At 40.4% G+C, this 13,793-nt stretch overlaps 1 protein-coding gene across 2 annotated transcripts in view; it reads left to right on the top strand.

Annotated features, from left to right (window-relative positions):
- Positions 1-3,478: 3,478 nt before the first annotated feature.
- Positions 3,479-13,793, top strand: part of znf407 (zinc finger protein 407) — a 427,383-nt gene continuing 417,068 nt past the window's right edge. For both annotated transcript variants that reach the window (XM_041189572.1, XM_041189573.1), the window contains exon 1: positions 3,479-3,572. The gene's annotated coding sequence lies outside the window, so the exon portion shown is untranslated. The remainder of the gene's footprint in view (positions 3,573-13,793) is intronic.

Genomic DNA, 13,793 nt, shown 5'->3' on the forward strand with positions numbered 1-13,793 from the left:
AGTGTTGAGGATCTGACACAGAAGCAGAAGGTGCTGGATATACACAAAACATTCCCCATGTAAGAAACCGCTTTTATGGCTTCCTGTAGAAAAGGTTTTCCATTAAATATGAACAACAACAGCATAGCATTCAGCTAAAGATTGCCTAAACTTTGCGTGGTTATTGCACCCTTGCTGACTTCCCCACAATGAGACATCTTATCTTGTCATGCCAGCTGTGATGCAGTGGGTAGCACTCTTGCCCTCTGAGTCAGAAGACCATGGGTTAAGTCTCACTCCAAGACTTGAACACAGAAATCAAGGCTGACATTCCAGTGTTGTACTGAGGGAATGCTGCATTGACAAAGGTGTTGTCTTTCAGCTGAGATGTTAAACTCACACCCTCTCAGCTGGATGTAATAGGTCCCACAGTGCTATCTTGAAGAAGAGCAAGGGAGCCCTGGACAATGTTTATTCCTCAATCATCATCACAAAAAAACATTATCTGGTCATTATCACATTGCCGTTTGTGGGAGCTTGCTGTGCACAGAATTAGCCGCTGTGTTTCCTACATTACAACAGTGACTTCACTTCCTTGACTGTAAGGCACATTCGGATGTCTGGTGGTTGTAAAAGTCACTATATGAATGCAAGTCATTTTCCTTTTATTAGTTCATGTCAGAGGATGGTAGCATGGAAAGTGTTCCTATCATCTATAAAACCATAAGACATAGGAGCAGAAATTAGGCCATTCGGCCCATCGAGTCTGCTCTGCCATTCAATCATGGCTGATAAGTTTCTCAACCCCATTCTCCCGCCTTCTCCCCGTAACCTTTGATCCCCTTACCAATCAAGAACCTATCTATCTCGGTCTTAAATACACTCAATGACCTGGCCTCCACAGCCTTCTGTGGCAATGAATTCCATAGATTCACCACTCTCTGGCTAAAGAAGTTTCTCCTCATCTCTGTTCTAAAAGGTCTTCCCTTTACTCTGAGGCTGTGTCCTTGGGTCCTAGTCTCTCCTACTAACGGAAACATCTTCCCACGTCCACTCTATCCAGGCCTTTCAGTATTCTGTAAGTTTCATTCAGATCCCCCCTCATCCTTCTAAACTCCATCGAGTATAGACCCAGAGTCCTCAAACGTTCCTCATATGTTAAGCCTTTCATTCCTGGGATCATTCTCGTGAACCTCCTCTGGACCCTCTCCAGGGCCAGAACATCCTTCCTGAGATATGGGGCCCAAAATTGCTCACAATATTCTAAATGTGGTCTGACCAGAGCCTTATAAAGCCTCAGCAGCACATCCATGCTTTTATATTCTAATCTTCTCAAAATAAATGCCAACATTGTCTTTGCGTTACTAACTACCAGCTCAACCTGCAAGTTAACCTTAAGAGAATCCTGGACTAGGACTCCCAAGTCCCTTTGCACTCCAGATTTCTGAATTCTCTCCCCATTTAGAAAATAGTCTATGCCTCTATTCTTCCTACCAAAGTGCATGACCTCATACGTCCCCACGTTGTATTCCATCTGCCACTTCTTTGCCCATTCTCCTAACCTGTCTAAATCCTTGTGTAGCCTCCCCACCTCCTCAATACTACCTGCCCCTCCACCTATCTTTGTATCATCTACAAACTTAGCCAGAATGCCCAGTTCCTTCATCTTGATCATTTATGTATAAAATGAAAAGTTGTGGTCCCAACACTGACCCCTGCAGAAATCCACTAGTCACCGGCCACCATCCTGTGAAAGACTGGATGGTAAAAAACTGCCGGCTTTTTAAAATAATCGGAACTGAAAGCCAACGTTTTAAACAAATCTGTCCCACAATTCATCATCAGAAACCAAAGGGAAAGAAACTCCAACTCCCTTCATCATGAAGTGTTGCCAAGCATCACATCGACCGCAGCGCTGCCCAATCAAATCCAAACCTCCTCCGATTGGCTGGGATTTCGGTGGTCTTCGTTGGAATTGGTGAGGTTTGAGCTTCATTGAGGGGTCTGGCACAAGGAGCATTCGACTGTGTTGGGTGGGAGCGGGGCGTTGAAACACTTTACCGCTGATCGGGTCAGTGATTTGCTTTTCAGGTTTACTGAAAATATTCTCGCATTATTTCTATTAATGACTGTGACTGGAAGTCACAGGCTGAAGGTTTACCTGGGGTGGCAAATAACCTTGTGCCAGCCCTGGGTTATAGAATAAAATTGTTAAATTGAGTTAAGATACAGGCCAGCTACGACCAATGGGAAATGTTGGTATTCAAAGGGACTTGGTTGTCTTTGTACTTAAGTTGTGGATAGTTAATATGCAGATACAGCAATAATTAGGAAAGCAAATGGTATGTCAACCTTTATTATAACGGAATTAGAGTATAAGAGTGAAAAAGTTTTACTGCTATTGTATTTGGCCTTGGTGTGACTACACCTAGACGACTGTGTACAGTAGAGGTCCTCTTATCTAAGGAAGGACATATTTGCCTTGGAAGGAGTGTAATGAAGGTTCACTAGACATCCCTGGGATGAAAGGATGTAGTTTAATAGGTTATAATAAACTAGAGCAATATTATTATTCTAATAGTTTAATAGATTATTATAAACCAGAGGAATATTATTATTCCAAGTTTAGATTATTATAAACTAGAGCAATTTTATTAGTACCAATTGTTTAATAGATTATTATAGACTACAGCAATATTATTATTTCAATAATTTAATAGATTATAAACTAGAGCAATATTATTTCAATAGTTTAATAGATGATTATAAACTAGAACAATATTATTATTTCAGTAGTTTAATAGTTGATTATAAATTAGAACAATATTATTACTTCAATAGTTTAATAGATGATTATAAACTAGAACAATATTATTTCAATAGTTTAATAGATGATTATAAACTAGAACAATATTATTTCAATAGTTTAATAGATTATAAACAAGAGCAATATTATTATTCCAATAGTTTAATAGATGATTATAAGCGAGAGGAATATTATTATTTCAATAGTTTAATAGATTAGAAACTAGAACAATATTATTATTTCAATAGTTTAATAGATGATTATAAACTAGAACAATATTATTTCAATAGTTGAATAGATTATAAACTAGAGCAATATTATTATTTCAATAGTTTAATAGATGATTATAAACTAGAATATTATTTCAATAGTTTATTAGATGATTATAAACTAGAACAATATTATTTCAATAGTTTAATATATGATTATAAACGAGAGCAATATTATTATTTCAATAGTTTAATAGATTATAAAAGAGAGCAATATTATTATTCCAATTCTTAAATAGATGGCAATATACAAGGGGAATATTATTATTCCAACAGTTTAATAGATTGTATTAAACGAGACTGGGACAAAGTTGCCCAGTGGACATGGCCATTGACCATTTGGAACTCTCGCAGTCGAACCCAAGCATCAGGAGCACGTGCTCCGGGTCACGTGGGGGAACTCTGCAGATCATGTGACCCGCATCATCAGCCTCCTTCTCAGTGACGCCGACTTGCTGCTACGGCAGGCCACTTGTGACTAAGTACATGGTGAGCGGTCGCTACGTTTTCGCGCACAGGTATGTCTAACCAACGGCACGAACCCGACCCCAACCCCCGTTGCCCGGCTGGGCTCCCGAGGCGGTCAGGAACACAGCAGCCTCCGCGTTATGGCTTTGCGGGGCCGCGAAGCGAGGACGCAGCGGGCGCCGCTGTCCCGAGGCTTTTTGGGCCTCCGCGCTGCCGTCGTTCCAACGGCCAAAGCGAGTGGCAGTTGCTGGGATCGGCCTGGGCTGGTGGGCGGGGCCGGGAGCACTGGTCCCGCCCCCCATGTCCCCCGATTGGTCTCTGCACCTCCCGCGGTGTGGGCAGCTCTGCATTCCAATTGGCTCTCCTCTCTGTCTCTGTGTCTCCGTCACAATGCCCTCAATCCAATGGGTGAGTGAGAAACTGGCAGGCGACCCGGAACGAGGAAGTAGTGGCGATTTGACGTTGCTCACTGATAAAAGCTGCAGATTTGTAGCTACCACAAACCACAACTTCTGTTTATATAAATATATTTTTATACAAGCATTTATATCCATACAAGTTATATAAATTTACTTATACAAACTTTTCTTTTGCAATTACCAGAGAAAATATTTTGAGTGCAGTAAGAATGCTCATTTTGCATCCAAGCATCATATAAAAGTATATTGTTGGCATCTTTTATTGAAACCTTTTTTGTTTGCATTTAAAAAAACGGACCAGTTTTGCCTCCAGAAATTTCTGGATGGAATTAACAGCTGTTTCTCTTTTGTCAGATTTTAAAAAATATTTTAACTAAAAGTTGATTTAAGATTTAAGAAAAAATTGGTAGTTTATGTTGCATTGTTAAAAGTTTTCGTAAACTCTTTTCAGAAGTTTGGCAGCTTTCTTAATAAGTACACTTCTGGGAAGTCTTCATTTGTGAGCCCTTGTTTTTACGGAAAGTTAATTCCCTCCAGAATACTTTGAAATTAATGTGGGGGTGGTGATGCAAGGAAACCAGTTTTAGGGAGAAAAAACAAATTTCCAAGATTTGGAGTTTGAATGCGTGAGGGTTTTTTTGCAACCGATGATGTGAATAATAGTAAACCAACAAAAACAATTATTTCATCTAGTTTGTTGGAATTCTAACTTTCTTGTGAACAGGCCCAGCATTTCAAAACCTGCTTCGCACAGATAAATGTAAGTGTCGGGGTGTGGGAATTAAGTTATGTGGAGAGATTAGAAAAGCTGGCATTGTTCTCATCAAAGTAGATAAGGAAGTTTGTTCAAAATGATAAGGGTTTAGATGAGTAAGTAGAGTAACTTTCCACTGGCAGGAGATTTAGCAACCAGACAAAACTCATTTAAGATAATTAGCAAAAGAAGCAGATGAGTTTTTTTTTAAATGCAGTGAGTTATGATCTGGAACATACTGCCTGGTGGAAGCATGTTCAGTAGTAACTTTCAGAAGGGAATTGGGCAAATATTTGCATTTGCAGAGCTATGAGGAAAGAGCAGGGGGTGGCACTAATTAGATAGCTCTTTCAAAGAGCTGGCAGAGGCACAATGGGCCGAATGGCCTCCTGTGTTGTATCATTAGAACGTATAGAATATTAGAATGTGTCATTCTATTATTTTTTTTGAATGAAGCTTGCACCTGTGGAAAGATGCGCATAGTGAAGCTTGGGGGAAAAAAAAAATCCAAAATTCATTCGTAAGACTTGCAAATGTATTGTCTTCCAATTTGGTTCTTTCTGAAAGCTTGATTCCCTCGTGCTGATATATATGCCAGCTTTTATCAGACTGTGCTTTTTAAAAATTCAAGTTTTTCCCAGTATTTGAGGGACACATCAAAATCTTACCATATAAAGCCATCAATTCCAGTTTCTTTCCAGTTGAACATAGTATTTGCAGAAATGTTTAATGTTCTGAATGTTGAATGCACCAGAATAAAAGCTGAACCATAACTGTGCGGGATCTGCAGATGTTATTTTCAGATGGTTATGTCATAGAAAGAACAGTACCTTGGAAGAGAATTTCAAGGTATCTTTGCAATTGAGGGGTTCAGGTGCTGAAACAATTGGAACAGAAGTTGAGTAGCTTGAAAGTATCCTGTAAACTGTGACAGTCTTTAATTCTTCAATTCTTTAATACCTTTTTGAGAGGCAGAATCTAATATTAAAATGGCCACTCTTAATGACCAATGCTGAGTGGTTATGTCGAACCTGTCTCATATCCAATCCTGCAGGTTGTGCGGAACAAATTGAATAAGTCAGAACACATAATGTTTAAAATATTTGTTTCATTTTTTAAAATATCTCATTCAAATTTTTACAGTAAATATTTAGGCCTTTATAGTGAGTTTAGGGTATGGATGCTTTCAATTTTGCTACTTTTCCCTCATATGTTTACTAGCTTCCCCTTCAATGTATCTACCCTATTTGCCTCAACTACTTGCTTGGATGAGTGCAGCTCCAACAACCTTGACACCATCCAGGACAAAGCAGCCCACTTGATTGGCACCACATCTACCACCTTCAACATTCACTCCCTCCACCACCGCTGCACAGTGGCAGCAATGTGTACCATCTACAAGATGTGGTGCAGCAACTCACCAAGGCTCCTGCTACAGCACCTTCCGAACCTCCTACCTCTACCACCTAGAAGGACAATGGCAGCAGCTGCATGGGAACCCCACCACCTGGAAGTTCCCCTCCAAAGCACACACCGTCCTGACTTGGGAATATGTCACCGTTCCTTCACTGCCTCTGGCTCAAAATCTTAGAACTTCCTTCCTGATAGCACTGTGGGTGTACCTACACCACGTGGATTACAGCAGTTCAAGAAAGTGGCTCACCTTCTCAAGGGCAATTTGGGATGGGCAATAAATACTGGCCTAGCCATTGACACCCAAATCCTGTGAATGAATAAAAAATAAAAACTACCACTTATGGCTAGTGGGTGCCACATTCTCGTCTCTTGGTAAAGAAGTTTCTCCTGAATTCCGTAATGGATTCATTAGTGACTATCTTGTCTTTGACCTTTCATTTTAGACTCCTCGCACATGTGGAAACATCTTTTCTACGTCTACCTTATTGAACCCTTCCATAATTTGAAAGACCTCTACCAGGTCATCCCCTCGACTTTCTCTTTTTTAGAGAAAACAGCCTCAGCCTGTTCAGTCTTCCCTGATAGTGATAGAGTATGATTGACCTAAGAACTAGGTAGGAAGTTAATTTTGGCACCACAGAAGAACTGATCTTAAGACAATGTAAGATAGTGTTACAGAGAGATGTAATGAGATGTATCTTCACTATTGTCACATTTTTTGAATGTTGCATATCTGCAGAATATTTCCTGCAATATTATGGATGAAGCTGTTGTCCGTTTACCCATGAAATTACCTGTTTCTAGATGGGGGAAGGAGAAAAAAAACAATGTATCAGACTAGCCTCCACCCTGTAGGTCCTGAAGTTAAGGCTACAGTTGCATAATGCCCAGCCACAGAACACATTTTGAAACAGCTTTGATTGCCAATATAACCTTTGACAAAATGTTAAAAAAACAACAATTTTTGTTGACATAGCACCTCTTTTATGTCGTAAAAATGTTCCAAGGTGCTTCGCAGGATTGTACATCAGACAGATTCAGCAGCGAGCTATTACTAGGACAGGTGACCAAAAGCTTGGCCAAAGAGGTAGGTTTCATCAAGATGACATTATATTACATTTTGAAGGAAAGGTTTCACAAGGAAAGTTAGTCTTGTATCAGTGCAATAATTATATTTGTATATAGCACCATTCAAGATCTCTGGACATCCCAGAGTGCTATATACCAATGAAGTACTTTTGCATTGTAGTCATTGTTGCAACACAAGAAATGCAGCAACTAATTTGCACACAGCAAGCTCCCAAAAACAGCAATGTGATAATAACCAGATGTCTCTCAATCAAAATCACAAAAACAGGTTAAATATTGGCCAGGCCACAAGGGAGAACTCCCCTGCTATTCTTCGAATTAGTGCCATGTGATTCTTATGCAACCACCTGAGAAGGCAGATGGAGCCTCGGTTTAATGTCTCATCTGAAAGTTGACAGCTTTGACAGTGCAGCATCCTGTCAGTACTGCCCTAGAAATGTCAGCCTAAATTCTCTGGAGATTTGTAAACTTTTTTTTGTGAGGTGTGGGTGTTGTTGGCAAGGCCAGCATTTGTTGCCCATCCCCAATTGCTCTTGAACTGCACGGCTTCCTTGGCCATTTCAGAGGGCAGCTAAGAGTCAACCACATTGCTGTGGGTCTGGAGTCACATGTAGGCCAGACCAGGTAAGGATAGCAGATTTCCTTCCCTAAAGGACATTAGTGAACCAGATGGGTTTTTATAACAATCAATGATAGTTTCATGGTCACCGTTAGCGAGACTCAATTCCGTATTTATTAATTGAATTTTAAATTGCACCAGCTGCTATGGTGGAATATGATCCCATGTCCCCAGTTCATTAGCCTGGGTCTCTGGATTATTACCCCAGTGACATTACCACCACGCCCTTAAAAAGACTTGAACCTTTCTAATTCTGAGGTGAGAGTACTACCTGCGGAGCCAGGGCTGACAAATAATTCATACTTGGGCAGAAAGCTAATTCTCTCATTATTGATGTCCATGTCAATGACTGTGTCAGTGTTGAATCCTTCACAAGGTCCTGTGCTAGCTAAACGAAAAGAAAGCAAACAACCTGGTGCCACCTTGTTAAGTGCCAGTATTGTCACACTTGTTTCTGCATGTAGTGTGTCTCATAGGTTACAGAAAATGTGCTGGTCACCCCATAATAAAGTTATAACGGGAGGGGCGGTCTATTGACACCACTGTCAGTGAGTTGGATGTGGGGCAGGATTTACAACCAGACTCAACATGCAGTTTATTTTACAGCAAACAGTGAAACATGCAAAGTCTGTTTAAAATGAGTCTTGATGGACTGCAGCACCAGAACTCATGACTGAAACTACAGCAATGTCTTCCGATAAAAGCTGGGTAATTTCTCCTGCAAAATTCAGTGACTGGAGGACAGTTACGCAATGCAAATTGATATGTGTAAAATCAATCTCAGTCCCTTATGGCATTGCAGGCTCCAGGTGATTGGTGGGATTACCCAATCATCTGCATCCTGGCTGCGTGTCACCGTTTGCAGCACTTTCCTTGAGAAGTTTTGGATAAATTCAATGCAAATTCTTCATTATTTGTCTTGCAGTTTGAAATGGTTGTAGCGTTTTGCTGCATGACTTGGAACTGTGCTGATGGGAGATTTAGAAGGTCTTTGAAACAATTGATTCTTCGAGCTGCAACACCAGCCCATGTTGCAAGTATAGTTTCTTCTGCAGCTCAGAGATTAAAGCTAAGGAAGTGACAGGCAGGAAGCAAGTGGTAAACAATGTGTAGACACAAACAGCACTGTTCTTAAAATTGACAGCAGCTGCAAAATCCTGATTCGCTTCATAAGGGATGGTGTTAGAAAGAAAAATGAGCAGGGAGATCGTTTCAGCTTTTGCCTAACTGATTTATCAAGTACGAGCATGACAATGAAACTTACTATTTTAAATGGTGGCCTAAAGTCAGGCATGAGGTATTTAAAGAGACCATGAGGACAGAAAGACTTTTTAGATGTCCCAAAGTGTTTTACAGCCAATTAAGTTCTTTTTGAAATATGGCCACTGTTGTAATATAGGATGATGCACAACAAGCTCCCATAAACAGCAATATGAAAAATCAGCAGATCATCTGTTTTAATGGTGTTTGTTGAGGGCTATGTATTGGCCAGGATTTCAGGGAGAACCTTGCTGCTCTTCTTCGGAATATTGCCATGGGATCTCTTATGTTCACCTGGAAGGTCAAATGTTTTAACACTGCTTCTGAAAGACTGCACCTCTGGCAGTGCAGCACTCCTTCAGTTCTAGCACTGGGATGGTCAGCCTAGATTATGGATTTAAGACTCTGGATAAGATCACTTGGTGTTGGGAGTCGCATATTAGCATGGATAGAGGATTTGCTACCTAATAGAAGACAGAGAGTTGGGATAAGGGGGGCATTTTTAGGATGGCAACCTGTAACTAGTGAAGTGCCACAAGGATCAGTGCTGGGGCCTTAATTATTTACAATATATATTAATGACTTAGATGAGGGAAGTGAATGTACTATTACCAAATTTGCAGATGATGCAAAAATAGATGGGTAGGCAAGTGGTGAGGATGACGCAGGGAGTCTACAGAGGGATACAGGCAGGTTAAGTGAGTGGGCAAACAAGTGACAGATGGAACATAATGTGGGAAAATATGAGGTTATGCACTTTGGCAGGAAGAATAGAGGAGCTGAATGTTATTTAAATGGAGAAAGGCTACAGCACAGAGGGATTTGGGAGTCCTTGTCCATGAATCCCAAAAGGCTAACATACAAGTTCAACAGGTAATAGGGAAGGCAAATGGAATGTTGGCCTTTATTTCAAAGGGAATGGAGTATAAAAATAGGGAAGTCTTGCTAAAACTATACAAGGCACTAATTAGACCACACCTAGAATACTGTGAACAATTTAGGTCCTCTTATCTAAGGGAAGATATACTGGCATTGGAGGCAGTCCAGAGAAGGTTCACTAGGTTGATTCCGGGTAGGGAGGGATTTTCTTATGAGGAGAGGTTGAGCCTGTACTCATTGGAGTTTAGAAAAATGAGAGGCGACCTTATTGAAACATGTAAGATTCTTAGGGGATTGACAGGGTGGATGCTGAGAGGTTGTTTCCCCTTGTGGGAGAGTCTAGGACCAGAGAGCATAATCTCAGAGTAAGGGGTCGTCCATTTAAAACAGAGTTGAGGAGGAATTTCTTCTCTGTGGGTAGTCAATCTGTCGAGTTCTTTACCGCATAGGACTGTAGAAGCTGGGTCATTAGGTATATTCAAGGCTGAGATGGACAGATTTTTAATCAGTAAGGAAATCAAGGATTATGGGGGAAAAGGAGTTGAGGAGTATCAGATCAGCCATGATCTCATTGAATGGCGGAGCAGGCTCGATGGGCCAATTTGGACAGTACTTTTTTCGCCCTCCATCTGTTATCAAAACACATCTATTTTGAAATTAGCTGAAGTGCAAATATCATTTTGTATGTGATTTGTATCTGCCAGAGTAAGTTTGTTGAACAGTCCCATGGCACTATTCAAAGAAGAGCAAGGGAGTTTCTTGCGCATACTGGGTCAACATATTTCCTTAACCAACACCGCTGAACAGATCATCTTGTTTATTTGTTCCATTGCTTATAGGAACTTTATGTGCACGAGCTGGCAACTGAATTTCCCCACGTTAGAGCAGGGACCATGCTTCAGAAATACCTTACTTGGCTGTGAAACAGCTTGGGACATTCCTGAGGTCACGAGGGGAACTTATATAAATGTAAGCTCTTCTGACTTGGGCCTAGAGTGCTACAAATGAACCATGCTGACAAATGCAGTGATGAATATCACCCCTGTTCTTTTACTGCCCTTTGAATTATCTAAGTCACTGCATTTAAATATAATATAAAATTTGCATCAATATTTTGGGACCAATGAATTGCTTTGTCAAACTATTTCGAACTAGTCAGTTTTGACGAATGAATATTGATGTAATGAGGTCAACAACAACAACAACAACTTAGATAAAAGCACAAATACTGCAGATGCTGGAGATCTGAAATAAAAACAGAAAGTGCTGGAAAAACTCAGCAGGTCTGACAGCATCTGTTCCACAACTCCGTCACAAAGAAGAGTCATATTGGACTCGAAACGTTAACTCTGTTTCTCTCTCCACAGGTGCTCTCAGACCTGTTGAGTTTTTCCAGCACTTTCTGTTTTTACTTATATTTATATCATGCCCTTAACATAATAAGTCCCACGGGTGCTTCACAGGAGCATTATAAACCAAAGTATGACACAGAGCCACATGGGGAGATATTGGGTCAGATGACTAAAAGCTTGGTCAAAGAGGCAGGTTTTAAAGAGTGTCTTAAAGGAGGAAAGTGAGGCGGAGAGGTGTAGGGAGGGAATGCCAGAGCTTGGGGCTTAGGTCTTGGTCAGCTCGCTCTCTCCAATTCTGACCCGAAAGGTACATTCCATTGTTGCTCCCACCTGAGAATTGGGAGGGGAAGAAAACCACCTGATTTAAACAAGTATATTTGATTGTGATTCAAAGTCTGGCTAAGAGTTGAGTTCCCTCGGCACTTTGGCTTTTTTCTATTCCAAGGCATGATTTATACTTAATGAGAACTTTGCAAAGTTGGTTGGAGTGTTTTAATTTCCAACTTTAGGACCCGAGTTTGATTTTACTGTGGATTGATGAGATTAAAAAAGAGATGGTCACCAGTGGTATGTTAGGAATGAATCAAATTGCTACTTAAATGTTATAATGAAATCTTGGAACGCCATCAACAGATAACCTGGTGAGCAATTAATGCTTAACCAAAACATGGCGGATGCTGGAAATCTAAAATAAAAACAAAATGCTGGGAATATTCAGCAGGCCAGGAAGCATCTGTGGAGAGAGAAACAGAGTTAATGTTTCAAGTCAATGACCTTTTATCAGAATTCTCTTGTGCATCCCTGATTTTAATTGCTCCGCCATTGGCGAATGTGTCTTTAGCTGCATCTGCACCAAGCTTTGGAGCTCCTTCCCTACACCTTTCCACCTCTCTTCTCCTTTAACACATTCTTTAAAATCTACCTCTTTGGCCAAGCTTTTGATCACCTGCCAGAATATCTCCTTATGTGACTCGGTGTCAAGTTTTGTTCAATAACCTACCTGTGAAGCACCTTGGGACATTTTACTGTGTTAAAGGCGCTCCACAAAAGCAAATTGTTGTACTAACACCTTTCCCTGGAAGAATGCCAGAGCTAGTGAGTAGCTATTTACAAAGCATAACGTATTCTAGTGTTCACTTTGCGGAAACTTTGTTTTGAAATGGAGTGTCTGAATACTCCTCCTTTGCAAAAGAGCTCATGAGGTACATCTATATTATATTCCGCTATATTCAATCTGAACATTACAGATGTTCCCAAGAGAGTGGGAGTCAGGCTTGAGTGTCTAAATGGAGTTGGGATTCGGGCCCTGGAGAGTTTGGGGAGAGTGTTACTTTTTAGTAAAGTCTCAATACAGGATTGAAGTAATGAAGCCGATTGAAATTTGAATCATTGAGTGATCCTGATAGCATGGTAAATTTTACATCTCTCAGCTCAGAGCGGTTGTCTTGGCATCTTTTTTGGTTGTATGGAGACGATTATTGTTGGAGATTATCAAAGACTTATAGGAGAGTAATTGGTATTCCAGACTAGATTATATATTTGCCAGCTTTCCTGAGCTGGTTCAGTGTTAAAAGTGTTGATTTACAAGCATTTTGGGATTGGATCCATCTAGCCTTGTACAATTTAAGATTTAAAACAAAAATGTAGATTGGGTTGATGTAGTAGCAGGATATTTTGGGTCCCATCGTACTAGTTTTTTGATGTTGTAACTAGTAGGATAGATAAGGGGAACCAGTAGATGTTGTAGTATATTTGGACTTTTGAAAAGCACTGAATAAGGTGGCACACTAGAGGTTGTTACAGCACATTAGGGGCGGGGGGTAATATATTAGCATGGATTGAGACAGAAAACAAAGAGTAGGAATAAACGCATGGTTTTCTGGTTGGCAGGTTGTAATGAGTGGGATCCTGCCAGGATCAGTATTTGTCCTCAGCTATTTACAATCCATATCAGTGACTTAGTTGAGGGGACTGGGTATAATATATCCAAGTTTGTTGATGTTGTGAAGCTGGTGGGAAAGTAAGCTATGAGGAGGACGCAATAGGATATAGATTGGTTAAATGATTAGGCAAGAAGGTGGCAGATGGAATATATTGTGGGGAAACGTGAAATTATCCACTTTGACAGGAAGAATAGAAAAGTGGAATATTTTTTTAAAGAGGAGAGACTGGAAAATGTTGGTATTCAGAGGGATTTGGTTTTCTTGTGCATGAATCACAGAAAATTAGCATGTTGGTACAGCAAGCAATTAAGAACATAAATGGTATGTTAGCCCTTATTGTAAGGGTGTTGGATTATAAGAGTAAAGGAAGTATTGCAGCAATTATATAGATCTTTGGTTGATTCCTAGAATGAGGGGGCTGCCCTATGAGGGGGATCGCCTAGATAGTCAGTCATTGAGTATATTCAAGACAGTGATCAATAGATTTTCGGACACTAAGGCATTCGAGGGATATAGGGATAGAGCAGAACAGTGGAGTTG

This window comes from Carcharodon carcharias, chromosome 6, assembly GCF_017639515.1.
Source record: "Carcharodon carcharias isolate sCarCar2 chromosome 6, sCarCar2.pri, whole genome shotgun sequence".
NCBI classification, from domain to species: Eukaryota; Metazoa; Chordata; class Chondrichthyes; order Lamniformes; family Lamnidae; genus Carcharodon; species Carcharodon carcharias.